The following is a 26,002-nucleotide window of genomic DNA, read 5'->3' on the forward strand; positions in this document are numbered from 1 at the left end:
TTTTTATGTTTATCGTGTACAGAGATCCTTACCAAATTCTTCAATGAATTCTAATGGCATTCCCCACCCCTGCTTTAAGTGCTGAATTTTATGTGTATAAAATCATATTACTAGAAAAAAAAAAAAAAAGAAGTATCTTTACTCTTCCAATACTTAAATGGACTGTTTTCTTTTCTTATGCCATTTTCTGGACTGCTAAAACTACACTGAACAACACTGGTGATGGGGGAGCCCCTGCCTGTTCCTGATTTTAGTGGAAATGACTTTAGCTTTTAGCATTTTTCCACTTACAATTATGGTAGTGGTTGGATTTGGGTAGGAATCCTCTCTTGTATGTAAAATATTCCATTTCTACTTCCATTTAACTGAGGCTTTGGTAGAAGCAGCTGTTCCAGTTTTATAAAAGTTCTTTTGGGCCGGGCGGGGTGGCTCACGCCTGTAATCCCAGCACTTTGGGAGGCCGAGGCGGGTGGATCAGGATGTCAGGAGATCGAGACCACCTGGCGAACACCGTGAAACCCCGTCTCTACTAAAAATACAAAAAATTAGCCAGGCGTGGTGGCGGGCACCTGTAGTCCCAGCTACTCGGGAGGCTGAGGCAGGAGAGTGGCTTGAACCCAGGAGGCAGAGCTTGCAGTGAACCAAGACTGCAGTGAGCCGAGATCACACCACTGCACTCCAGTTTGGGCGCCAGAGTGAGACTCGTCAAAAAAAAAAAAGAAAAAAGTTATTTTGGTCTCAATTGATATGCTTATATGATTCTTCTTCTTGTGGATATAATAAATAATGTTGTTATGTTTTCTCATGGTGAGCACTGGGTCATTCTTGGTGTAAAGCTGACTTGATGAAACGCTGTTCTTTTTAGACACCGAATTTCATTTGTTAATTTTTTATTCAGAATTTTAGCACAGTTTTTACTCATAAAAGGTATTTATTTATAGGGTTATCTTAGGTACTACACTATTTTTTTTTAAATCAAGTTTTGTTATTAAGAACACATTAATTTTAGAGAATGAGTTGGGGAAATTCTCATACACAAATATGTATTATGTTAAAATTAACTGTAGAGAAATGTTAGTAGGACTTAGCTTTGAAGCCAACTGACACTGGGATCTTTTTCAATGGTAGGTCTTTAATCATTCTTTAAATGTCTCCTATGGTAGTAACATATTAAAATTTTTTTTCTTCATTCATGGGGAAATGTTGGTGTTTTATATTTGCTAGAAAATTACAATTTTTTTGTAGATTTAAACTTCATTGCTTCAGAGTTACACATACTACTTACTTACTATTCTTATAATCTCTTCCATATTTGTATTTTTTCTTCCCTGTATTCTTCCTCTGTTTATGCTCCCCCTGTTTTTTTTTAAATCATGTCCATGGAGACCTATTTTAATCATCTTTCCAAATAATCACCTTTAAAATTTATATGTTCTACTACTTTTTTCTTATTTTTATTAATTTCAGCAAATGTCTTTATTGATTCTCTCTACTTTTTAAAGATTTGGCTTTATTTTCATAGGCTTTTTTCCTAATCTCTTGAGATCAGGTAGTTAGTACTGTTTTAGCTGTGTCTGTACCTATAAATATATCTAGAGCGCAATTATTGGATTTCTTTCTAGATATATTTAATTTTAAGTTCGAGTTTTAATTTTATTAACATGATTATGTAGAAAGATACATTTTGTTTCCTGAGTAGTTGACCTATTTTTGTTGTTCTTTTTATTGTATTTTTCTAATTTTATTGCATTATGATGGGATAATATCTTGTCCTTTTAAAATTGATGTCTAATTCTGAGAGGAGTGTATTAAATTCTTCTATAATTTTTTTTTGAGGGAACACATGTTTGTGACTGTTATATAGTCTTAATCTTGCTTAATGCTTTAAAAAGCCCTTTAAATACCTTTAAACTACTTTTTTCTTGAAATTAATGTTGTGATTCCTGCTTTCATCGCGTTGCCTTTGTCTAATATCTCTGCCCGCCCCCTGCTACCTCTCTGCTTATGTGTTCTGTCCATGTTTAAAGGCTAGCCTGTGCGTCAACACTGTAACCAGGTAGCATACAGATATGCACCATAAATTCGTCCCAGAACAAGGAGGAGAGTGAATGTGAAAGGAAAGAAGAGAGGAAGAATGAACAAACAAATCTGCCAATAATGGAGGGAAAGGTAGAGATTTAAGCACAAGGCCAGGCAAGGCATGTAATAGAGAAGACCAGGCAAGGCATATAATAGAGAAGATAACTGAATATGCTCCGAAATAAGCATCTTTTACTTATTTGTCCTGGTTCTCACTTCAAACCAGGCCTTTGTTCCTCTGTAAAATAGTTATTAATTTCCAATATATGTTTGTACACATATATACACAATACATCTATCATCCATATGTATTGTATAGAATTTATACATATTTTGAACGAAGTAGAATAAATGCTATCTCAATTTAGTAGTCAGTTCCTGTAAAGGATCCCATGAAGAGGAAGACCAATTCAAGACAGGTTCCAGTTTGTGGTTTGAATTTTTACAGTTTAGTTGGACCAAACTGAACATCCAATAAGGTGTGCTGGGAAATGTTTAACAACCAGCTCTGGGGCATGGGTGGAGGTGAAACACCCTGAGTTGCGGTGTTTGTGGATTTCTATGGTGTAAATGCTGGTCGACTTCAAGCTATCCATGTGATGGCACTGGACGTGGAGTTGGGGACACAGCATTAAATCCAGTGGAAGTTTAGATGTTTTATTCCCCAGGATAAGTTTCAGGGGGAATCCCTGACTCCTGTTTCTACCAGCAGCCAGACCTTACTAGACTACTGGGCATTGCTAGATGTGGGCATGAAAATAACATGAACTACCTGATGGACAAGTTTCCCAGACACATTCCTGTGGTTCGCTAGTTGTTTTTAGCAATTTAGTCACCACTTTAAGTTTCTAATTACAGAGTTTTGTTTTTATTTTTAAAAACAATGTGGTCTTGATGGAGGTAATCTCTTTAGTGTACATTCTCTGCATTACTCACAATCTTTTCTTAACAAATACAGAGTAGTTATAGTCTGCATATCCTGACACTTCAGAGAATTTAATTTTAAGGCTGGAAAGAGTTGCAAAGGTGATTTCTTATTACATATATTTAAGGAGAGTGCTAAGGAAATGAAGTAGGTTGCTTGAGGACCTGAGGCTGGTTATTATCAGAGTTGAGACCTAGAACATATGTATTTGAATCTCAGTTTGTTCTCTTTCACTATATTCAGCCAATTTTAATATGATGTAGTTTCTATGGCTATAGGGGCAATTAGGCTACTAATTTATACCAGGAAAAATACCTATCACCTCAATAGGAAAATATCAGCCTAGAAAAATTAACTTTAAATGTCTTTTCATGAAGTTTGAGTTGCATAATGAATAAAGCAGGTTTGGAATGAGATTATTCTGAGAAAAAAGAAGATGAACATTCATTAAGCACCTCGTCTGCCAGGCATCACTCCAAGTGCTCTGTTATCTTCTTTCTTTGAATCCTCACTTCTGTCTTAATGGCCTCATTTCATCCAATGAGGAGACCAGGCACAATTACATCATTCGTCCGAGGTTGGTGTATGAGTTGGTCTTCACATTGCTATAAAGCACGCCCCTGAGACTGGGTGACTTAGGTTGGTGTATGAGTTCGTCTTCACACTGCTATAAAGAATGTCCCTGAGACTGGGTGATTTAGGTTGGTCTATGAGTTCGTCTTCACACTGCTATAAAGCACGTCCCTGAGACCGGGTGATTTATAAAGGAGACAGGTTTGATTGACTCATAGTTCCGCGTGTCTGGGGAGGCCTCTGGAAACTTACAGTCATGATGGAAGGGGAAGCGGGCGCCTTCTTCACACGGTGACAGGAGAGAGAAAAACAGAGGAGCTTCCAAACACTTATGAAACCATTAGATCTCGTGAGAACTCACTCACTGTTATGAGAACGGCATGGGTTGGGGGGACCTGCCCCCATGATCCAATCACCTCCCTCCCTGGACACATGGGGAATACAGGACCCTCCCTCCACATGTGGGAATTCCAATTCGAGATGAGATTTGGGTGGGGACACAGGGCCAAACCCTATCAGTTTTTCACACAGACAGGAAGTGGCTGAGCTGTCATTTGACCCCACACATCCTCTTAAACCACCACACTGTCCAATGTTAAAAGGTTTCATTGAAGGTGTCAGCCTTGGTAATTAGAGCTTCAGTAACATATTAGGATAAAGGAAAAAAGCCCTGGACATAGGATGCTTCGGGGTAGGAGTCACGTTCCCGACACAAGTGACTTTTGAACAGGGTGTAGAAGGCAGTGCCTGTCCCAGAACAACCCAGCCCCCTGTTTCCACCAAACAGTGACTGAAACTCCAGAGTTACATAGAGGTTTGGGGATGCGAGACGTACAATCTTGTGTGAGATTTGCTTTATTCATTGTCACCCTGTTTTTTAATAAAAGGTACTTAATTTTTTTTTTTTTTTTTTTTTGAGATGGAGTCTCGCTGTCACCCAGGCTGGAGTGCAGCGGCGAGATCTTGGCTCACAGCAACCTCTGCCTCCCAGGTTCAAGTGATTCTCCCGCCTCAGCCTCCCAAGTAGCTGGGACTACAGGCGTGTGCCACCACATTGGGCTAATTTTTTTGTATTTTTTCAGTAGAGATGGGGTTTCACCGTGTTAGACAGGATGATCTCGATCTCCTGACCTTTTGTTCCGCCTACCTCAATCTCCCAAAGTGCTGGGATTACAGGAGTGAGCCACTGCACCTGGCCAGTGCTTAAACATGTAAAAGAGAGTCTTAATCAACAACAAGTTGAGTGAAAGGTTAGGTTGTCTGTCTTGTGGCTGACAGTGTTTCTCCTGTTCTTCCATCAAATAGAATCCCAGAAATGAAGCACTGGTTTTCTCAAGCCAGTTTCTTCTCAGACACGGGAAGTTCAGCAACCATTTGATAACAGAGGCAAAGATGCTTTCGGATGGGATGGAAAGAAATCACAAAAGTCTTGGACTCATGAGTGTGTCTCTGGCTTGTGTATTTGTTTTAATTAATTTTCTTTCACTAATAAAACAGCACACATAATATATACGTACAGAATAAAGGATGATAATAAAACAAAGGCCCATAGGAATTCCAATAGAGAAAAGGTAAGAAAGAAGATTTCATGATAATAAGAATAGGCAAAATTTTGGGACTGATATAAAAAGGTGATTAAAATGGAAAGTAGGAAGAAATAAACAAACCAGCAAACAAATAACTCCTATTAGGTGATACCACTACTCTCTAGGGCAAAGGTATTTCCAGACATTTCCAGGTGGCTCCAAGGGAATGTGATACAAATGTCAGAATTATAGGGCTGGTGAGTTGGTAAAGGTGATTGGCAGTCAGTCACAGGAACAGGGACGAGGCTGTGGGGTGGCACTTCTAAGAGCTAAGGGAGGAAGAAAGTGCCTTAGTTTCCAGGGGAAATGAAATTCCCTTAGAACTGTACTTGGTCCGCAGCTGGCCAACCGCAGGGTTTTGGATTCTCTGGAGGCTCAGGTCAGGAGGAAGGTGCCATTTGCATGTTAGTAGCTGTCTGAGGAACTGAACATGCGAACCTCTCTGGCCTTTGTACTTTAGTGTGGTACTGTGCTTGAACAAATAGTAGTAGATTTAGCAAATAAAGAAGCCTGGCTAGGCCAGGCGCGGTGGCTCAAGCCTGTAATCCTAGCACTTTGGGAGGCTGAGACGGGTGGATCACAAGGTCAGGAGATCGAGACCATCCTGGCGAACATGGTGAAACCCCGTCTCTACTAAAAATACAAAAAATTAGCCGGGCGAGGTGGCGGGAGCCTGTAGTCCCAGCTACTCGGGAGGCTGAGGCAGGAGAATGGCGTGAACCTGGGAGGCAGAGCTTGCAGTGAGCTGAGATCCGGCCACTGCCTCCAGCCTGGGCAACAGTGAGACTCCGTCTCAAAAAAAAAAAAAAAATTAAGAAGCCAGGCTAAACTTGAATTTCTGATGAAATAGAGATGTTTTTATTTTTAGTATAAGTTCCATGTTATATTTAGAACATACTTAAAAGTATTTATTGTTGATCTGAAATTCATATGTAACTGGAGGTTCTGTGTTTTATCTGGCAACCCAAGCGTGTACAGGAGAAGACACTGACATTTGAATGAGGCCAGGAATATTCTGGGCAAGTTAAGGTCTCAGAGGCTCGTTTTCCTGTGGAATGATCTGAATGTGACCTAAGTAGCAGGGCTGTGGTGAAGACTGAATGACAGGTCAAAGCGTGATTGTGGGGGCTGGTACACAGCCAGTGCTTAGTAGGGCCACCTCTAGCAGATGGGCACATCAGGGTGCGAATGAGATGAGAGGCCTGGAACGATCCCGGCTCCGCTCACTGGTGTGCGTCCACATGGCAGCCTGGGCTGGGCTCCCTGCTGCTGTTTGTTACTCCAGAGAATGGAACAGACGCAGAGCGCCGTCTTCCTTCTCTTGCCTTTGTTTCTTGATCTCTTTCCTCCTTCCCTTCCTCCTTCCTGACATCTATGCCTCAGGGGCTGAAATAGAGTGGATGCCAACGGGCAGGGCTGTTGTTCTCCAGCTCCCATAGCCTGATGAGGGGAGAGGGGGCAGAGAATAAGCACATGGCTGATTAATTACCAATGGCCCGATCTTCTCTTGAAAATTTTCAGTGGGCTGTGGGATAGTGTGGCTGACAGAACCCTAACCTGGTGGAGGTGGCTGTAACCTGATTGGAGTCGAAGGGAGAGGAGCCATCCGGGGAAGGCTTGGTTTCCCATTTCCCGAGATCTGCGGAAACTGTGCAGCAGCTGTGAAACCAAGCCAAGTGCAGACCAGCTGGGACTGTACATCACTCTTGCCTTTCTGGCAGCCCAGCCTGGCTGACCCCCACTCCTCTTGGAGACCCTGGGCAGGGCCTTCCTAGGTCGGAGAAGTGCCCAGCACAGGGGCTGTGCCTCTTCCCTTCACCCCCGTTCCGCTCCGTGCCTTTGTGTTTGCTCCTCCTCAGACTCCTGGGACAGAGATTCTTGGCTTGGCCAAGCTTTAGCCAGGCTCCTAGGCCTTCCCCTAAGCCCATCTGTGCGCTTCATCATAAAATCCAGTTTTAGCAAAGAACATTGCTAGGCTAGCTTAGCCAGAACCTTCCACCTTTGATACATGATCACCCTCCATACCTGATTGGGCTCCTCATTTTTCACCATCCCCAGGGGCTGTCTGATCACCCTGACCTGCCTTCAGCAAGCATCCTGTGAGGTCGGTTTAGCCAGAATCCCCTGACCTCTGATGTCCCCTCAGCCATTTTCCATCCACTGACCCCACCCTTTCCTTTGCTGTAAATCCCCGCTTGCCCAGGCTGTATTAAGAGTTGAGTCCAGTCTCTCTCCCGCACTGCCAGACCCTGTTACCGCAGGCCCTAACCCTATCCAGATGGCCCTGCGTAGTCTTCCTCACTGAGCTGCAGGAAGCGTCATGGAGCAGTTTCTTTCTGAACACGTGTTCCTGTGACATTGACGTCCCTCAGCTTTACCCTTGGCTTCCTTCTTTCTCCCCTGCCCTCTCCCTGGGGTGGTCACATCCTCTCCTGTGTCTCCAGGACACCCCATAGGTCCTGGCTCCCAGATCTAAACCCAAACCCGCAGCCTAGCCCTGAGCTCTAGACCTCTGGCTCTGATGGCCCCTGGTGACTGCCCCTGGTGACTGCCCCTGGTGACTGCCCCTGGTGTCTGCCGCTGGTGTCTGCCCCTGGTGACTGCCCCTGGTGTCTGCCCCTGGTGACTGCCCCTGGTGACTGCCCCTGGTGACTGCCCCTGGTGTCTGCCTCTGGTGACTGCCCCTGGTGACTGCCCCTGGTGTCTGCGGCCGGACGTCCCGTGGGCATGAAAGGTGAACCCCTCCGCAGGTTCTGCTCGTCCTCCAGCCCGTCGCCCTCAGTGAATGCCTTCATTGTCTAGACAGCTGACCAGGCCAAAAGACTGGAAGCGAACACAGTCTCCCTGCTCTTGACCAACGCAAGCATGTCCTGAGGATCAGCTTGCTTCTGTCCCCGGGCCGCTCTCCCAGTTCAGGCCAATTGACTTCCACGTGGATGCCCGCAACAGCTTCCTCGCTGTCCCCCAGCTGTCAATATCACTCTCTGGGTGTTCCTCAAGAACTCTCCTGAGATTCATAACTGAGCCTCCTTCCACAGCTCCAGAGGGGCTTGGGAATAAAGGCCGGAATCCCTAAAATGGTGCCAGGCCCTCCATGGTCTCGTCTCTGCTTACAGCCAACGATCTCTTCCACTCACACACACTCCTCCAGATCACTGAGCTCTGCCAGGTCTGTGTCAGGCTTTCCACCTTTGCCCTCAGACACACCTCACCAGGTGTTCTAATTCGGGAGATCACTATTGCTGTGCATTGCGCTGTCTGCTTATGCAGATGAAACACATTCAGGGATCGCCTCGATGGAAACGAAGCTTGGCCATGCTTTCCATTGACACCTGAGAGGAGGCAGTGGCTGGGAAGTAAGCCCTGCAGATTATGATAGGGAGCCGCCCCTGCGGTGTGCAGGTGGATCCAATCTCCACGCTTGACTGCACAGGAGTTTCGGGGACCTGCCCCTGGCTGCAACCTGTGCTCGAATCACAGGTACGGAGGGGAGAGCAAGCCCCTGCCTGAAAGCGGGTTGCGGTCCAGCTGCAGGAACCTGACAAAACTCAGACAGAATCTGAGACTGACCGTGGGAAGGTGAGAAGGAGATGGCACAGCTGAGTCCCTGGGCCAAGAAGGCCCGAGTTACACGGGACTGTAGGGCAGTGGGTGAAGCTCTGGGAAGACTCGGTGGAGAAAGAGTGCCTGGAAGTGCCTCTGCAGGGCTTCTAGCAGTGGGTCTCTGCTGGCTGAGCCTGAGATCACCAGGGAAAGATTTTATGAATCTCAATTCTGTCCCCGACCCCTGACCGGATGTATTGCTGCAGCCGGACAGACTTGACGTGGGGCACGCACCTGTTTAAAAACGCCCTGAGTGCCTCAAGAGCTTATGCAGGGCTGAGGAACCACAGGATCTCAACAAGGGGAGCCAAGGAAAGATCACTAAATGCAGAGGCATGGAGGGGGCAAAGGTTCAGCATCCAGGTGGGTGGAAGGCTGAGCAGCCCATCTGGCTGGGGAAACTGGGGCGGATAGTGCCAGAAGGCAGCAAGGAGCTGTGTGCTCCACAGTTGTGGGGTGCAGATGAGGAACCTGCACCTCTGTAGATGGGTAGAGACGGATTGGTGTGAAGGCATCAGAGCTCTAACAGAGGGGCAGCCCCTGGCCTGGTGATTGCTATGGCTGGGGTGAGGAGAGAGAGCGGCCACAGCACTGAAGTCCAGGTGAGCAAGGGGAGAGAGCCTCACCTGGGAGAATGCCAGCATGGGAAGCTGGGGGAGATACCCTGACATCAGCAGGCTTCAAATCTTAACCCTGGCTGCAAATTAAGCCCCCAATTAGGAGACAACACAGAAGATGTGTTGAGAATGAGTAGCTAATCACGCGGGAGATGTGAAGACAGCGTAAGATCAAAAGAGCCTCAGAGGAAGGTAAAAGCGTCACTGACCACAGGGCTTCAGGGGCAGGGAATGCAGCTGTGACCTTCAGCACGTTGTTATTCAGACTATCACTATTCCTAAGAAACGATCACTCCTCCTTAAACGTGTGATTTGAAAAATATTTTTTTCCTTTTATCCTTAAAAATCTTGTATACGGACAACTCTATTTCCCCAAAGCCCATTGCATCCTGTAGTTGAGATTAGGCCCCCAAATTTGAACAGGTGGGAAAGCTCTGCACGCGGCCGCTCTTTCATGTGGGATTTGCGTTGCAGGTTGGGGCTGGAGGCGGGGGCTCTACCTTCTGATGCATGGGGGCCAGTTCTGCTCGTCACCCGTCTGGGTCTCTGAGGTCAAGATGGGGATTAACTACTCTGGTGACTCAGAGATTTCGAGCATATGTTTTTTCCACTTGAAACATCAAGTTCCAGAAAAAGAAAGTCCCACTAATAACAAAAGCCTTCCCGGAGCCTCACCCACTGCCCTCCAGTCCAGTGCGATTTGGGCTTTCTTGGCTCATGGACAATTTCTCCAGAGTATGGAAATTGGTCTGCAAGAGATAAGAAATGCCTGGAAACCCAGGCTTCTGGCCGGGGCGTCATGCTGGTCTGGGGTTTGGAGACACTTGCAGAGGCAGAGAGGACATGCAGGCCCTGGCATGGGGCACAGGCCCTAGCCCTCTGCCTGGTCCACTGCTGTCTCTGCTTTCCCCGCTCCCCTTAGTTACCTGGTAGCACGGGCCTGAGCAGGGGCTGGCTGGAGCGGGGGGGGGGGGGGGGTCTGCTGTGCTCCGGGTGCTGCTCCTCCCCTCAGTGGCACCATTTTGGCCTCTCATGGTCGTTCTGGCCAACACCAGGCAGCACAGCACAGCAGTTCTGCAAATTGGCACCAATCGTATTGGAGCCTGCCCCTCTCCTCGGCCGCCCACTATCTGGTACGACCCTGAGCAAGTTACACAGCTTCCCGAGAGAGCCTCAGCTTCTCTGTCTCCCTTTGTGAAGATTACAAGAGAAATACATATGAGTTGCATGTCACTTTGTAGACCCTTGACGGATTGTAGCTTTTGTTATTAGTGGCATGTTCTTTTTCTGGAACTTGATGTTTCAAGTGGAAAACACACATGCTCAAAATTTCTGAGTCATCGGAGTAGTTAAGTCCCCATCCCTGGGCCCAGCCGCTTCCTCTCCTCTCCTCTTTCAAATTCCACAAAGTGGCAGATCAAAGTGAAGTAGCACCCAGGGACATAGGGATTAGGGAGCCCCTTAGGGAAAAAACTGAGGTTGCAGCCATACGGATCCTGATGGCCGTAGAACAGCGAAGGCAAACCCCTTGGGAGCAGGCCTTCCGTGTGGTCACTGGCGTGGAGTGTGAGCCGTCATCATTGCGGTATTCTGTGGGCTTCCTTGGCGGTCACCACACCCAGACATTGTGCCGTATGGGGACAGATCAAAGTCACAGGGAAGCTAACACAGTTTACAGAAACACAGAGCTGATGGGATTTTGTGACTTTCCTGTGGGGCCTGAGGCAAGAGGTATTGATCGTAAAACAACCAAAACTAGTGAAAGAGCTGAAGCTGCTCCAAATTTGTGTGTGGGGCAATTCCAAATGTTTGGTGACGAGCCTCCGAGGACGGGAGTAAGGACTTGGTGAGTTTTAAGGCAGAGAGGGCTCTGGAGAAAACAGCACCATGACTTGTTCCACGAGGCTGAGTCTGACTTTGCTAACCCTCCAGAGAGAGGAGAGGATGTCCCCATCCAACAGGGGACAGCTGGGAACTCAGCTCCCCTCCTTTCCTTGGGGCTGGTCATGCCGCTTTGTGTCTTCATAAATCCCAACTGCCCCTTGCAGCTCAGCAGCAAGCGTATAAACGGTGAACAGGTCCCACCAACCCTGTGATGGGGACACCACTGCATCACTTACCCCAGGACGAGCAGAGGCCTTCAAAGAGGGTAGACGGGAGAAAAGGGCTGGGCAGGAACCCTCCTTTGATGAAGCATGAAAGAAAAAGGAGATTTAAGACTGTTCATTGTTGAAATAACTGCAGCTCTGCTCACAAGCAGTGTAACTATTAACATATATTTACAGGTCTCTGCCTGGGAGGTATATTCATGAAGCAGGGATGCATTTCACACCATCACAGTCTACAACAAAATTCAGAATGTTTTCCAGATCAAAATCTACCTGACGGTGAGTCGCATTGAGCCAGGGTGATGAGAAGTTCACTCTGCATCTTTCCCAGTAAGTTCGCTCCCCGGCTCTGCACAGCTGGGCGAGGCCCAGCCTCCGTCTTCAGAGGCTTTGTTGGCATCAGCCATATCTGGGCTCGCACTCCTCCCCTGCCGCTTGCTAACTGCTACTGGGAGAGCCCTGGACTTTAGTGCACATTGGGTCACATCCTGTGGTCGGTCATCTGAAGGCCAGAATTCTGACGCTTACTGGCCAAGTTGTGCTCCCTGGCTGGGCTGGGGGCCCTGGACCCGGGACACAGCCTCCTGGGTGGTCCTTGCAGGTTCTTCCCCCTCTGTGGGGCTCTGCAGAGGATACGCTCCAAGTCCTTACTCTCCATGGAACACAAGTCACTGTCTTCTTCTCCAGTCTTGTCTCCTCTCCCCAGGCACTTGCCCCTCTGCCCTTCCTTTAAGGGAGGGTCCCACTCATCTCCCTTCCCTGGGTCTCTCTCCACTGGGGTTAGGGGGACACAGACCAGCCGGACATCCATCACTTGTTTTCTTATCCACTCATTCACCTGCCTATGTTTGCGTTCACACCTGGGGAACAGAGCAGAAGACAGGCCCTTTTAGTGGAGAAAAGTATGTCTCTGCCCTCTGGTCTTTCCCTCCTCCCCTCTGCCGTCTCTTCTCATGAGATCTTCTTGCCCTGATGGGACAGCCACCATGACCCTGGCTTTAAGGAGGAAAATAAAAATGAAATAATGAAGCCAATGCTCTCTTACAATGCTACTTTACAATTTAACAAATATCGGAGCATTCTGAGTGAAAGTTCCACCTGCTCCCCACCTTGTGCAAAAGGAGCACGGGAACAACAGAGGCAGGGAGGCTGACTGTGGGGGGAGCTCCAGGGACCTGAGTGATGTCTGCGCTCCCTGGAAGAGGCTCCTGGCCCATGCCCCTCATCACCCCAAAGCAGGGACCCAGCCCTAGCCCAACACCAGTGTGGCCTGCTGAGTCTTCTAATATTTGGATTTGATTTTGGCTTTATCATTTTAATTCTCTGAGTACTTTAAAAAATTCTTTATGGGATTATGCTTTAGTTTTTAAAAGCAGCAGGGGTCCTACATTCTGGGAACAAATAAAATAATAAAGCTAGTCCTGGAGGAATTCATAATTTTATCCATTGATGGCTTCATCTAGAAGGTGAATTTGGAGAAGGGTAGGTGTTGGTGAACAGGCAGTTAGTCTGAAACCACGAGTGTCTGACATGTTACCCCGTTGCAAGCTAACAAGTCAGCCCATAGCACTTGACTGAGTGATAGGCACATACACACAAGCACATGTATGTCAGGCAGGCTATCCGAACCAGAGGGGTGCGCAGTACATACAGGCAGACATCTCTGCATCAGGGAATAGGCCCTTTATGCACAGAGCAACTTGTGTGACTTCTCCATGCCTCATCGCCACAGGGTGATGTGCTGAGAGCCACCCAGAGCACCTGTCCTGCGGGGTTTGAAATGATGAAACATGGCGCTTTTCTAGGAGTCGCTTGCCCATCCTCCTCTCTTCTCCTCTGGATAGAGACAGGGGGTTGTGAAGGCGATAGGGGTTTGCTCGAGAAGGTGACAGTCCTCTCTGGGAGAGCAGGGTCTCCAGGTTTACAACCCTGGAGTGTAATCAAGTGTCTCCGGAGCTGTCTCTAGCTCTCCCCAGAAATCTCTGTCTTTCACTTCCAAGGCTCATCTGCGAATCAACCGTCCGTTAACCCAGGTTGCCAGTGATTTTTGTTTAAGTGGCTCTGACCGTGCAGAAACAGGAAAGCATCCGAGTGGCGTTGCCTGTTAGCGCTGCGTGAAATAGGAGAGTGGTCCGAATAGTCAGACAGGGCGTGGGTGAAAGCTTGGAGCCCAGGCTAGGAGTCACAGTTAGGAGAAGGTCAACTTGGCTGAAGAGTTTTTAAAAAGTGTTTGGGTTCACTAGGAGATCGTCTGCATTCAAATAATTAGAAGTAAACATGCTGAAATTCCAAACTTTCTAGATCAAATATGTAATCTGTTTGATGAGTTGGGTTTGGAAGAGCCCCCACCAAGGAAACAATAATAAAAAGGGAGAAAAGTACATGTTTTCAGGAACTCCGTGGAATGATACCATTTGGTAGTAAGAGGATGGAACCAGTTCCTTGTTGACCATGAAGTTACAAATGCAGGTACAGTTGCATATTAACACTGAGTGCTTTGTATGTGGCAAGAATTGTTCTAAGTGTAAGTTACCTTGGTTAACATAATTTAATTATCTAACCACCCTTATAAGATAGATTCTATAATTATTCCCATTTTGTAGGTTAGGAAATAAAAGCACAGAAAAGTTAAGTAACTTGACAAAGATCACACACCTAGGTAAGTGGTGGAGCTGTGATTTGGACCCAGGCAATCAGAATCCTTGCTTCTAACCACCAACCGTTGCTCTCCTGAATAGCTAGGCATCCTATTGGACTATTTTCAGACACCAGCAGGACTCTATAGAGGTGGGATGTGGAAGTGCTAAAGATCATAGATACTATTTTTTTCTTTTATATGTATTAAATTCCATATACTTCCCTATAATTCCTTAAGCCCTATCAGCCCTCTCTGACAACAGCTTGGTTATTATCTGGAATAGGTCAGTCTTAGTGATCTTTCTCTCTAAGTGTAAACATCAAATCTTGTGCTTCATCTGGTGCTCTCAAGGGAAGCAGTGCTTCAGGAGAGAACTTGCTGAGACACAGCGAGATTCAGGAGCTGTTGTTACCCTAGTGGGAATCCCACTGTAATTGTTAGAGGGCTCCGTATTGCAATTCCTTATTCAGCTCTCCCAGGTATGAAAACAATGCAGCCATTAATAGATGCCTGGCCACTGCCTGGAGGCCCCACGTGAACACCCAGGACCCGTTTCTTGACCCATCTCCTTGCCCCCCACATCCTGAGCTCTATACCCCTCAGAAAGGAGTCTAAGCCCACTAAAGCTACATCTTCAGCTCTGGTGGCTTCTCCCTAAATCTGTAGGAAGCCTTGGAGGTTGAATGTTTGTTTTGCTCTTTTGAATCCTAAGAATAATAAGTGGAAGAAGTCAGCAAGATATCTAAAGAATGCTCATTTATTTAAGTTAGCTTAATTACCTCCATTAAACTTAATTGTCATAATTGTTGCTTCGCTGTCATTATTGTTTTTCCTTTATAGGAAAGGCATTGTGAGCTTTGTGCAGCTGTTTACACGGTGTTTGATCCTATTTATTTTCTCATTGCTTACTTCCTGCTCTTTAGGGATTGCATAGTTTACTCAGGACCCTGCCCTGTCTCCAGGCTCTTTGAGGATGGGACAAGTAATTGTGCCCATCCTCAGCCTATGATGGCATGAGGAAATTAACTCTGCAGATACAGTAAATCATGTAAATACACAAATGTTCCCTGGAAACATTCTCGTTACTGCTAGAAGTAGTTAACATTTATTGAGACCGTAAGTCAGATACTTTACCTATCGCCTCTGATTTAATCTTCTCAGTGACTCTTAAGTGGTATAAATTATTATCATGATTTTGCAGATGAGGAAACGGAGGCACAATAAAACAAAGGGCCAAGGTCACAGAGTTAGGAAGCAAAAAAGACCCTCTATGATCCAGCTTCTGTATCTGGTCTGCATCTTCTCTTATTCTCCCCTTCATGCATCCTGTGCTCTAGCCATGCCCAAGCACTGACAGATTCCCAAGTGGGCCATTCTTTCTTATCCTTCTTTACCTTTCCTTATGTTGTTTCCTCTAATGAGATTCTTTTCTATTCCCCATGCCACTTACTTACATATATCTATTTATATTTTAAGGGCAATTAAATATCACTTCTTGAATGAAATCTTTTTGACTACCCATTTCAAACATCTGAAAAAGGCTACCTCTCTATTTTGTCTTATTTTCTCTTATACATACTCGCTCATCATTATCATCATCATCTCAGCTCTCACCATTGAGCAATTAATCTCCTATAATTGATTTACCAAGTATTTATTGGGTACCTACTATATGATGAAATCTCTCATACATGCTGGGTGTACAGTGCTGAGAAAAACAGATATTGTTCCTGCCCTACTGGACTCATATAAGAGAGACAAATCCTAAACAAACCAACAACTACAAAATGATGAATTAAAATATAACATAAAATGAAAGAACGGGGAAGTAGAGGGAGATTAAGAGTAGGAGGAAACCTACTTTAAATGTTAGGGGAAACATTTGCTGAGGAAGAGACATTTCCTTATTTCATTGATTTACACACCGTGTCCTCTGAGACCTTACTGATGAGTGTCTTAAAATACAAGCTTTTATTTCATTGATTTTCCCTATTGTTTTCTGTTTTCTATTTTATTGATTCCCTCTTTAATCTTTATTGTTTCATTTCTTATACTTATTTTGAGTTTCATTTACTCTTTTTTTCTTATGTAGGAAGCAGATCTTTGATTTCAGACCTTTCCTCTTTCTAATATAGATACTTGAGTGCTATAAATGTTCCTTTAACTACTGCTTTAGCTGCATCTCACAATTTCTAAAATGTATTTTTATTTTCACTTAGTTCAAAATCCTTTCTTTTTTCTTTTCTTCTTTGATCCATGGGTTATTTAAAAGTATGTTATTTAACTTATAAATATTTAGAGACTTTCCAGATATCTTTCCAATATTCATTTTTAATTTAATTTCACTATGTTCTGAGAATATACTTCGAGGCTTATTTTATGGCTCAGCATATAGTTTATCATGGTAAATGTTCTGCGTCCACTTGAAAAAAGTATATTCTGCTGAAATTGGGTTGAGTGTTCTATAACTGTTAGGTCAAGTTGATTGAGTTATTCAAGTCTTCTATGCCCTTACTTATTTTTTTGTCTGCCTGTTTTATTAATTATTGAGAGCACTATTGAAATCTCCGAATATAATTGTGAGTTTGTCTGTTTCTCCTTGCAATACCAGCAGTTTTTACTTCATGTATTTTGAAGCTCTGTTATTAGGGGCATTTATGTTTAGGATTATTATGCAGTGCTGGTGATCTTAAGGGGTTGCACTATTTCTTCTACTGCATATACAATCTCCTTCTGATATAATTATATTCAGGCCTTCAATTATAATCAGTATTTTATATTTCCAATTGCTTTATGAGTAAATTGAGTGGGATATTGTATGGGTGTCTCAAATACAAAATAATACAAACAATACAATATCCCAGTAAATTTACCCACACCTAAACTTTCCCTACTTCCTGTGTTCTTCATATTAGTTAATGATGACTAAATTAGCACTTAACAGAACCCAAATAAAGTTGGTCCAATCAGGTAGAGATTTATTTTTAATACGAAAGACATTTGGATAAAGGAAGTCCAGGGCTAGTGCAAAGGCTTAGTGGTCTTTGGGAACCCAGGATACTTCTATTTTTTCTACTTCATCACCCCTAAATTATAGATTCTATCCACAATATTATCTATTGATCAAAGATGGTTTTTTGGAGCTCTGGCCATTGCATCCAGTTTCCAGTTAGGATGTAGAAGAAAGGTGTAGAAGGGCAGCAAATATGCACACCACTTTCTTTTTAAGGAACTCTCCTGGAAATCCCATCTAGCAACCTCTGTTCGTATCTGATTGACACCCCTGAGTTGCAGGAAAGGCTGGGAAATGTGTCGCTGCCCTGAAAGAAACTGGGATCCTGTAACTAAAAAAGATAGGTAAACATGGTGAGTATAACTAACTGACAATGCCATGGTTACTAACAATGTATTGTATTCTTAAAAATTGCTGAGTTAATTTTAAGTGTTCTCCCCACAAAAATAAGTATGTGAGATAATGTATATATTAATTAGCTTGATTTGGTCATTTCACAATCTATACATATATCAAAACATAATCTTTTACATGACAGGTATGTACAATTTTTATTTGTCAATTAAAAATAAAGTGAAGAAGTAAGTAAATTAAAAAAGAAAGAAGATAGGTGAGTGGATACTGGATTGGCAGTGCTTGAATCCCAATAAAGCCCTTAGCAAAAAATCCAAGACTCGTCACTAGTTCCTCTGTCTCTCCTTTCACATTTGAGCACATACTCACACTCATGCGCTCATGCATGAAACCAGTATCTCCATTTCGGTCATGGCATCTTGGATCCATTTGTCATCCTCTTTGCTGGACTTTTCAGTAGTTATCAGTGTCCTCCTCTCATTTGTCTTTCTTCAATACTGCTAGAGATACTTTGCTAAGCGACACTTTGCTAAGGTCATATTGCTCTTCTGATTTAAAAGTTTCCTTTTCTTCCCACTAGTGAAAGAAGAAAATCCAAATACCTTAGATCATCTACATCACAAGCCCTTTTCTTGCATGTGAACTCTCAGAGTTCTTCTCAAGCCCATGCTTCATTTACAGCACTGAGCCCAAGGTCAAGGAAGACACAGAGCTGGGGGTTCTAGCTCAGGACTGTGAGCCTCCAAATCCCGAACTCTATGCATGGGCATCTACTCCCTGAAAAGGAGAGGAAGGAGAAAAAGTGGAGGAGGTAGTCAGCATGATCGTGTGGGTTAAACAACACCTTACACCAGGGAGAGACTCTCTGGAGAGGCACTTGGGCCTTAGGTCTGGCGCATATAAGACCCTCAACTGGGTGATTTGCTGGCCTTCTTGATTTCCAACTTGAGATGAAAGTAACAGCTTGGAAAGTAATATGAGATAAGGAGAAAAGTGACATCAGGGGCTATTGAAACAGCATTTGTTGTATTTTTTTCTAATTAAAAGTGATACACATAAACAGTAAGAATGTAAGAAAATAAAGAGAAGCACAAAGAAAATATTAAATCACTAGCATTTCTACCACCTGGATATAAAAGTGTATTTATTTGTTTCATATACATACATATATGAGTACATATGTATGTATATTTATTTATATGGATCCTTTTCTGTATTGTAAAATTCATTTTTAAAGTAAAACTGAGATAAAATATAGAAGAGATATTTAGCTTACTTTTTTCATTGAACAAATATGGTAAACATGTTCCCATGCTTCTAAATACTTTTTGCAACTTGATTTTCAACGGCTAGATAAAATCCCATTGCATAGATGGAATAAACATTCATTTGTTGAGTCTTGCTTCTGGTATTTGCTATTATAATGAATAAGCTTGATAGACCTTTTTATTTGGTGTATATCTGATTGCTTCCTCACGTAAAGAAGTAGAACCATTAGGTCGAATGATATAAACATTGTTTTATACCAGCTGCCCTCCAGGAAGATTATACTGAAGTGTACTTACACCAATAAGGTGTGAGAATTTTCCCTATACTCCATATGTTATCACTTAAAAATATTATTGTTTTAAAAATACACCTGTTTTGATAGGTGATGAGCAGATCCCATTTCATTTGTTTGCCGTTTGTGTTCTTCTGGTTTGAATTGTCTTTCCAAGTTTTTGTTCCTAATTCCCTTGTGGCATTTAATAATAATACTTTATTTATTATATAGAAATATAAATATCATCATGCATTATTTTATTATACTAATGAATAATGATATAATAATACTTTTGATAATATGGCAGCCAACATTTAGTAAGCTTTTACTGTGCTAGTTTTCATGTATTTTTTTTATAATCCTTGCAACCCTCTGAAATATATTTGATTATTATCCCCATTAAAATAATAGAAGTTTGTGAAATTAAATGACCCTCCCACAGTCACATTGCTAGTGAGGGGCAGGCCGACTTGTGAGGAACCCCTTATGTAGAATTTTAATCACTTGCCTGTCAAATTGCTTTAACTTCTTTCCTCCTGGTTTATTGTTCATCTTTTAATTTAGTTAGTGCTCCTTTTTATAGAGAGAATTTCTAATTTTCTTACAGTTCTACATAGTGTCCTTCCCTTTATTATATCTTCTTTTGTGCATATGCTTAGAGAAACTCTCCCTTGACAGGGATTGGGTGAGTATTTAGTTATATCGCTTTCAAATTCTTTTATTGGTAATTTTCAGTATGCCACTCTGTGATCTATTTGAAATTTATTTTGGTATATGATGTGAGTTAGGAATAGAGCCCTATGCTAAAGAATCTATTTTCCTTTCTAATGTTCAAATCAAACTTTTATTATATGTGTAGCTATCATTTGTATAGAAATACGTTTGTTTAGAAATGTATACATTTGTATAGAAATGTGTATAGAAATATGTATATCAGAAATTTGGGTCTGATCTTCTACTTTATTCTGTTCAATTGATTTCTTATTTATTCTTACTCCAGGATCACACCGTCCTGACCTCTGCACCTTTCTAACATGTGCTGGTGTCTGAGGGGTATGCCTTCTCTTTCTTTTCATCAGAGTGCTCTTAGCTGCTCTTCCAGATGGTCTAAAATCCAGGCTCACTTCAGAGTGGATTTCTCCCAAGGCCTTGCCTCATCCACTTATACTCTCCTGCCCCATAAACAAGCCTGGTGGTGGGTTAGCCGACCAGAATCCTTCGAGGTGTCTTTGGAGAGTCTTCTGACTTCTCATTCCTTGCAGATGCACCGTCTTGTGTAGGATCCTCCCTGGCCCTAGATGGCAGCCTGGCACCCAGGCCCTCTCAATGTCTCTGGACACTGGCAGGCATGGCCGGGCTCAGCATCCTCAACAGTGTGGCGGACAGGTTGTGTCGCACTTTCTTGGCATCTGCCATCAGCACTCAGCCTCAGCTTCTTCCCCAGTTGTGGTTTCGGTTAATCCACCTGAGAGTCATCTCAGCCAGCATTTGGAAGACGAAGTAGCGACCTCTACACCAGCACAGCTGGTATTCAGGCTCTCTCAGAAATCCTCAGAGATGCCTGGAGCAACATTGAATTAGAGCTGAGAGGACTTTGGAGATGATCAATTCCAACCCCATCGTTTTCCACAGGAGGAAAATAAAACTTCCCTCAGAATCCTCTCACCTGCCTCCTGCCCAAAGCTTTGACCCTCCTAACAGCCCCAGGTGTTTATCGTGGAAGTCAGCACCGGCACCCCGGTGTTCTGGTTTCCAGCCCACAGCTGTGTCCTCAAACCTTGCTTCCATCCTCACCTAAAGCTGTCACCGTCAATGGCAAGGGTTAAATGCATCCCATCCGCACATGGAAGAGCTCGCTCCTGTGACTCCTGAAGCATTTCCCCAGTTCAAGCACGCAGCTTCGGTCTTATCCTGATTGAATCTTGGCCAGCTCACTTTCAACTAAGCCCCTGGTTCAGCCAGGCACGAAACGACCTCATCAGGAGTGGATGAAAGGGAGCTCGGCTGCTGAGCAGAGGAGGTTGCTACGTGGCTGACGAAGCAAGGCAGAGGCTTCCCAACAGGACAACAAGGTATTGGCTCTGGGAAACGATGTCAAATTCCCAATGACTCAAAGAGGGACAGCATGTCTATCTATCCAACCACAAACACTGAAAACCTTGGTTACTTTTTTCCTTCAAATTAGATACTCACACTCCCCATTCCTTATAGCATACCTTTCATTCCTTCTGAATGTAGAACGGTACCAGAGACAACTGATTTTCATCTAACTAGCCACTCAGGAAGATAATTAGAAAATAATGTTTGGGGAAGTAGCATATAGAATTAATTTTCGACATATGTTTACAGAGCACGTACTATGAGCCTGACTGTTCTACGTGCTTGGTGGATAAGTTCATGAACAAAATAAAGACCTCTGCCCTCATGGATATATATTTTTTAAGAGACGGAGTCTCCCTCTATCACCCAGGTTGGAGTGCAGTGGTGTGGTCATAGGAGTCTCCCTCTATCACCCAGGTTGGAGTATGGTGGTGTGGTCGTAGCTCACTGCAGCCTCAAATCCTAGGGATCAAGTGCTTCCCCTGCCTCAGCCTCCTGAGTAGCTGGGATTGCAGGTGGGAGTCACTGTACCTGGCTCCTCATGGAGTCATGATTTTTCTGATTGGATCTTAAGAAATCTCCATACCATTTCTGTGAGACCTGGTGGTATGAAATCGATAAGATTGTGCAGTTGGGCACTTCTCATCCATAACTGATCATTGTATTCATATGTTCTCATGCTGCTATGAAGAAATACCCAAGTCTGGTAATTTAAAAAGAAAAGAGGTTAATTGACTCACAGTTCTGCCTGGGTGGGGAAGCCTCAGGAAACTTACAATCATGATAGAAGGGACCTCTTCACAGGGCAGCAGGAGAGAGAAAGAGTGCCAGCAGGGGAAATGCCAGATGCTTATAAAACCATCAGATCTCATGAGAACTCTCAGTCACTACCACGAGAACACCATAGGGGAACCACCTGCCCCCCATGATTCAATTACCTCCCACCAGGTCTCTCCTACGACTTGTGGGGATCATGGGGATTACAATTCAAGATGAGATTTGGGTGTGGACACAACCAAACCATATCAGTCACTGTTGGTGATGCTTGGTTCTCTCCGGTGTCTCTGAGAATTATGACGAGCAATGGACAAGTGAACCAGGAGCAAGCACAAGGTACATGTTCTTCAGAGCTTCACTGTCTACCTAGGACGTTGTAGACTGGACTTCTAGGCTGAAATGGAAAGGTTGTGCTGGTATTGCAGAAGGATTACAGATGAGGACCCCAAAAGCTCATCATAAAGTAAAATACCAAGAAGTCTTGTGTTTTATATTCAAATTTTGTGCAAATTAGGCATAGTCCTATAAGTCATCCATACTTTAATATTAAAAACATTGGACTTGCTCTTAAAGTGAAAGAACATTTCTTTTTTTTTTTGAGATGGAGTCTCGCTCTGTCCCCCTGGCTGGAGTGCAATGGCACGATCTCTGATCACTACAAGCTCCGCCTCCCGGGATCATGCCATTCTCCTGCCTCAGCCTCCTGAGTAGCTGGGACTACAGGCACCCGCCACGGCGCCCAGCTAATTTTTTTTTTTGTATTTTTAGTAGAGACAGGGTTTCACCGTGTTAGCCAGGATGGTCTCGATCTCCTGACCTTGTGATCCTCCCGCCTCGGCCTCCCAAAGTGCTGGGATTACAGGTGTGAGCCACCGCGCCCGGCCAAAAGAACATTTCTTTTTTTTTTTTTTTTTTGAGACAGAGTCTCGCTTAGTCGCCCAGGCTGGAGTGCAGTGGCACGATCTCGGCTCACTGCAAGCTCCGCCTCCCGGGTTCACGCCATTCTCCTGCCTCAGCCTCCCGAGTAGCTGGGACTACAGGCGCCCGCCGCCTCGCCCGGCTAATTTTTGGCATTTTTAGTAGAGACAGGGTTTCACAGTGTTAGCCAGGATGGTCTCGATCTCCTGACCTTGTGATCCGCCCGCCTCGGCCTCCCAAAGTGCTGGGATTACAGGCGTGAGCCACCGCGCCCGGCCAAAAGAACATTTCTTAACACCCCTTCCCCTAAATCTTCAAGTGAAACTTGCTCTAAAAAGATGTTCTAGGTATGTTGTATAGATTCGAATCTCCTGGTTTACCTGTGCATATCTATAGAAGTAAAGCCTGTTCTAACTGGAGAAGCATGGATGTCTGAATCTTTTACAAGACCAAATTCTGGGCAGCAAAGTGAAGGGAGGTTTGGGTGAGAGTCATTATTCAACTTCGTCTGCTAGTTGTGTTGCCCCTGGTTCTGCCTGGGTTAGCCTAAGTTCCCAGGATGTGTCCATCCTATAGGCAAAGGTGGAAGAAGCAAAAATTTAGAGCATTGAAGATAAATGAACTCCAATTATTTGTCTTCTCAATATTCCAGCCTTCACTTACAACCTTTAGCTGTTAATTAGATATTTTACAAAGTCTGTTTATTTTAAAGGCCCAAATGTTTGAAGACTATAAAGTCACTGTCAGTATATTTCTGGAGAAGAAATGTTTGTCTCTTGTCTTCAAAGCTGATGTTTATTAGTTTTCCCATCCAAAGACTAGGTCTGATGCCAACAAACCAGACTTTTCTTCCTGCATCTATGATCAAGCACTTGAACATTTCCCCACGAATGTGGATGCGCCCTGGGTTAGAATTGTTTTCTGCTGTGAGCCAAGGCTGAGTTCCAGCTCTCATTTACCCGCAAGGAGGAGAGCGATGCAAAGGATTGTCAGTGGCGGAGAAGATGCCACTTTTTTGGCTGTTTTCCACAGCATTCAGATTCATATCTGAGCTCAACATGCTTTGTATGTTTTCCCCACATGCCAGGACAGGCCTGTTTTTAAAGACAAGGTTGAGGAGTGGAGAGAAGAGGCTTGTTTATTCACATGGTCATCAGTACAGCACAATCTCTCTCCAAAATGGGAAAGGTCCCCTCACTGGGGATGAGCTTCAGCTTTGGTCTGTCTCTGGTTTCTCCTCTACCCGATTTTCCACTCTTATCCCCCAATCTTGGACCTGCCCTTTAACTGAAAGAAAGACACCCTTTTCCCCACTTTTGATGTTTTATCTGAATCCTTGGCAAAAAGTATAGCTTATAATGTTTTAATTACGATGCCTGTGTTTGAGAAGGTGGTGACAACTGAGCTCCAGGCATCTGGTTTATCACATGCTCCAGGACAGGTTTGGGTCTGGGTTTCAATCAGGTCATAACATGAAGTCAGGATCTGTGATCATTTCATTATTCACAGGAGCAGAGGCTTGTGGAAATAAAAGGAGGCACTCCAGTCCCCAACACACCCACTGTCTTTTCACTCTCATTGGACGGAAATTTCTTCCCACTGGATCGGGACTTGAAGGTTTCGTGAGACTTGTTGCTTACTTGCAAGAGATCGTCTTTCTCTTTGGCACCTTGAATATTTTTACTCACTTGGACAAATAATTCAGAGTATATACAGACCCCACTTGAAAGGGCATTTGCCAATACTTAGGCAAACTCTGGTTTGGTATAACTGGTGGGCTGTTGTGCAAAGCCAGGAGGGTAGCGGTAGCTTTACTATAAGTTCCTTACCAAGGAGCAGTAGCTCATTAACTCTTTCACAACTCTTTCATTTTAGCCACTGTTGAGTGGTAGGCAGCATGGTCCTGTGGGGTCGAGACTAGAGTCAGCTAAGTTTGATTTAGACAAGGATTGTGAAGTCTGAGCCTGAGACTCCCAGTGGAAGTGTCAGAGTCAGCCATGTAACAAGTGAAGAGGACTGCAAAGGACAAACTTATTTTGGAGAGATACGTGGTGTGCATTAGTAGGCATGGCTGAGAGTTCTCAGAGGCTGAGGCCATCCCTTTAAGGACTGAAACTTCGTAATGTCAGCTGTTGTTGATGGTCATGTCCTACACACTGTTAAATATTGCTAAGCTTTGGGAGGAAATGCTGGCCCCATCATATGTCACGGTCAATGTGGGACAGTCTCTGTTTATGCTGATGGTCCCAAGTTCACTATTAACAGCACCCCTTTCATTCTCAAAAGTCTACTTGTTTGGAAGGTGCCTGGTATGACCACACTAGATAAGGAAAGTGGATGTTGCTACTTCCTTTTAACATGTCAGAGATACCTCAAGCTTTGAGGTGCTCCTCTCCCAACTTTTTTGCTCTTTTAAAATATCTTTTTATATCCTTAATATGCTCACATTTTTCTCCACCTTCTTGAACATATGGAATGTAGTTATAACTGTTTTCGATGTCCTTGTCTACTAACTCCTGCATCTATGTTATTTCTGGGTCTATTTATGTTGATCAGTTTCCCTCCCGCTCATTATCCATTATGCTTCCCTGCTACTTTGCATGTCTGGTAATTTTTGAGTGGATGGCCAGACGTAATTTTTATCTTGTTGGATGTCAGATATTTTGGTATTCTTTTAAATATTCTTGGTCTTTGTTCTGGGGCACAGTTAAGTTGCTTGGAAACAGTTAATCTGTTTGAAGTTTGCTTTCAAGCATGTGGTCAAATGGAACCAGAGCAGCCTTTGGTGCAGGGAAGTTTTTCTTTTTCTTTTCCACGTCAGATGGGTGATGTGCCGATGTCATAATAAGGTTTGAGGGAGGCACATCTCACACATGAGCAAAAGACCCAATCATCACACTTTTGAAGCACAAAAGAACCTGGCCTAGGGTACCATTTTTCCTTTTGAGGGCACATAGTGCCCCATGTATTACAAGATTTCTCCACTCTGGCTATGGGGACATCAAAGTCCCTTGCCCGCTAGCTCAGAGATGATTCCACCTGCTCGCTCCTGGTACAGCTTCTTCACATCTACGCCCTGACCAGTACTCAGGTGAAGAGTAGGGGAACCCCCTTTCCATCTCCAGGCTCTCCTTCTGTGCAGGTCTCTCTGTGCAGCTCTCTTCCCTG

At 44.2% G+C, this 26,002-nt stretch overlaps 1 long non-coding RNA gene and 1 other non-coding gene across 2 annotated transcripts in view; one reads left to right on the forward strand and one right to left on the reverse strand.

Annotated features, from left to right (window-relative positions):
* Positions 1–18,683, forward strand: part of LOC105464805 (uncharacterized) — a 200,065-nt gene extending 181,382 nt beyond the window's left edge. Inside the window, exons 2-3 of the long non-coding RNA XR_011624140.1 lie at positions 11,669–11,821; positions 17,359–18,683. This is a non-coding gene — a long non-coding RNA (uncharacterized lncRNA). The remainder of the gene's footprint in view (positions 1–11,668; positions 11,822–17,358) is intronic.
* Positions 18,684–25,649: 6,966 nt separating this feature from the next.
* On the reverse strand, positions 25,650–25,752 carry LOC112423666 (small nucleolar RNA U13). Its single transcript, XR_003014139.1, has one exon. It is a non-coding gene; the product is annotated as a small nucleolar RNA U13 (small nucleolar RNA).
* Between the last annotated feature and the right edge of the window lie 250 nt (positions 25,753–26,002).

The sequence above is a fragment of the Macaca nemestrina genome, chromosome 5, assembly GCF_043159975.1.
Source record: "Macaca nemestrina isolate mMacNem1 chromosome 5, mMacNem.hap1, whole genome shotgun sequence".
Taxonomy (NCBI): Eukaryota; Metazoa; Chordata; class Mammalia; order Primates; family Cercopithecidae; genus Macaca; species Macaca nemestrina.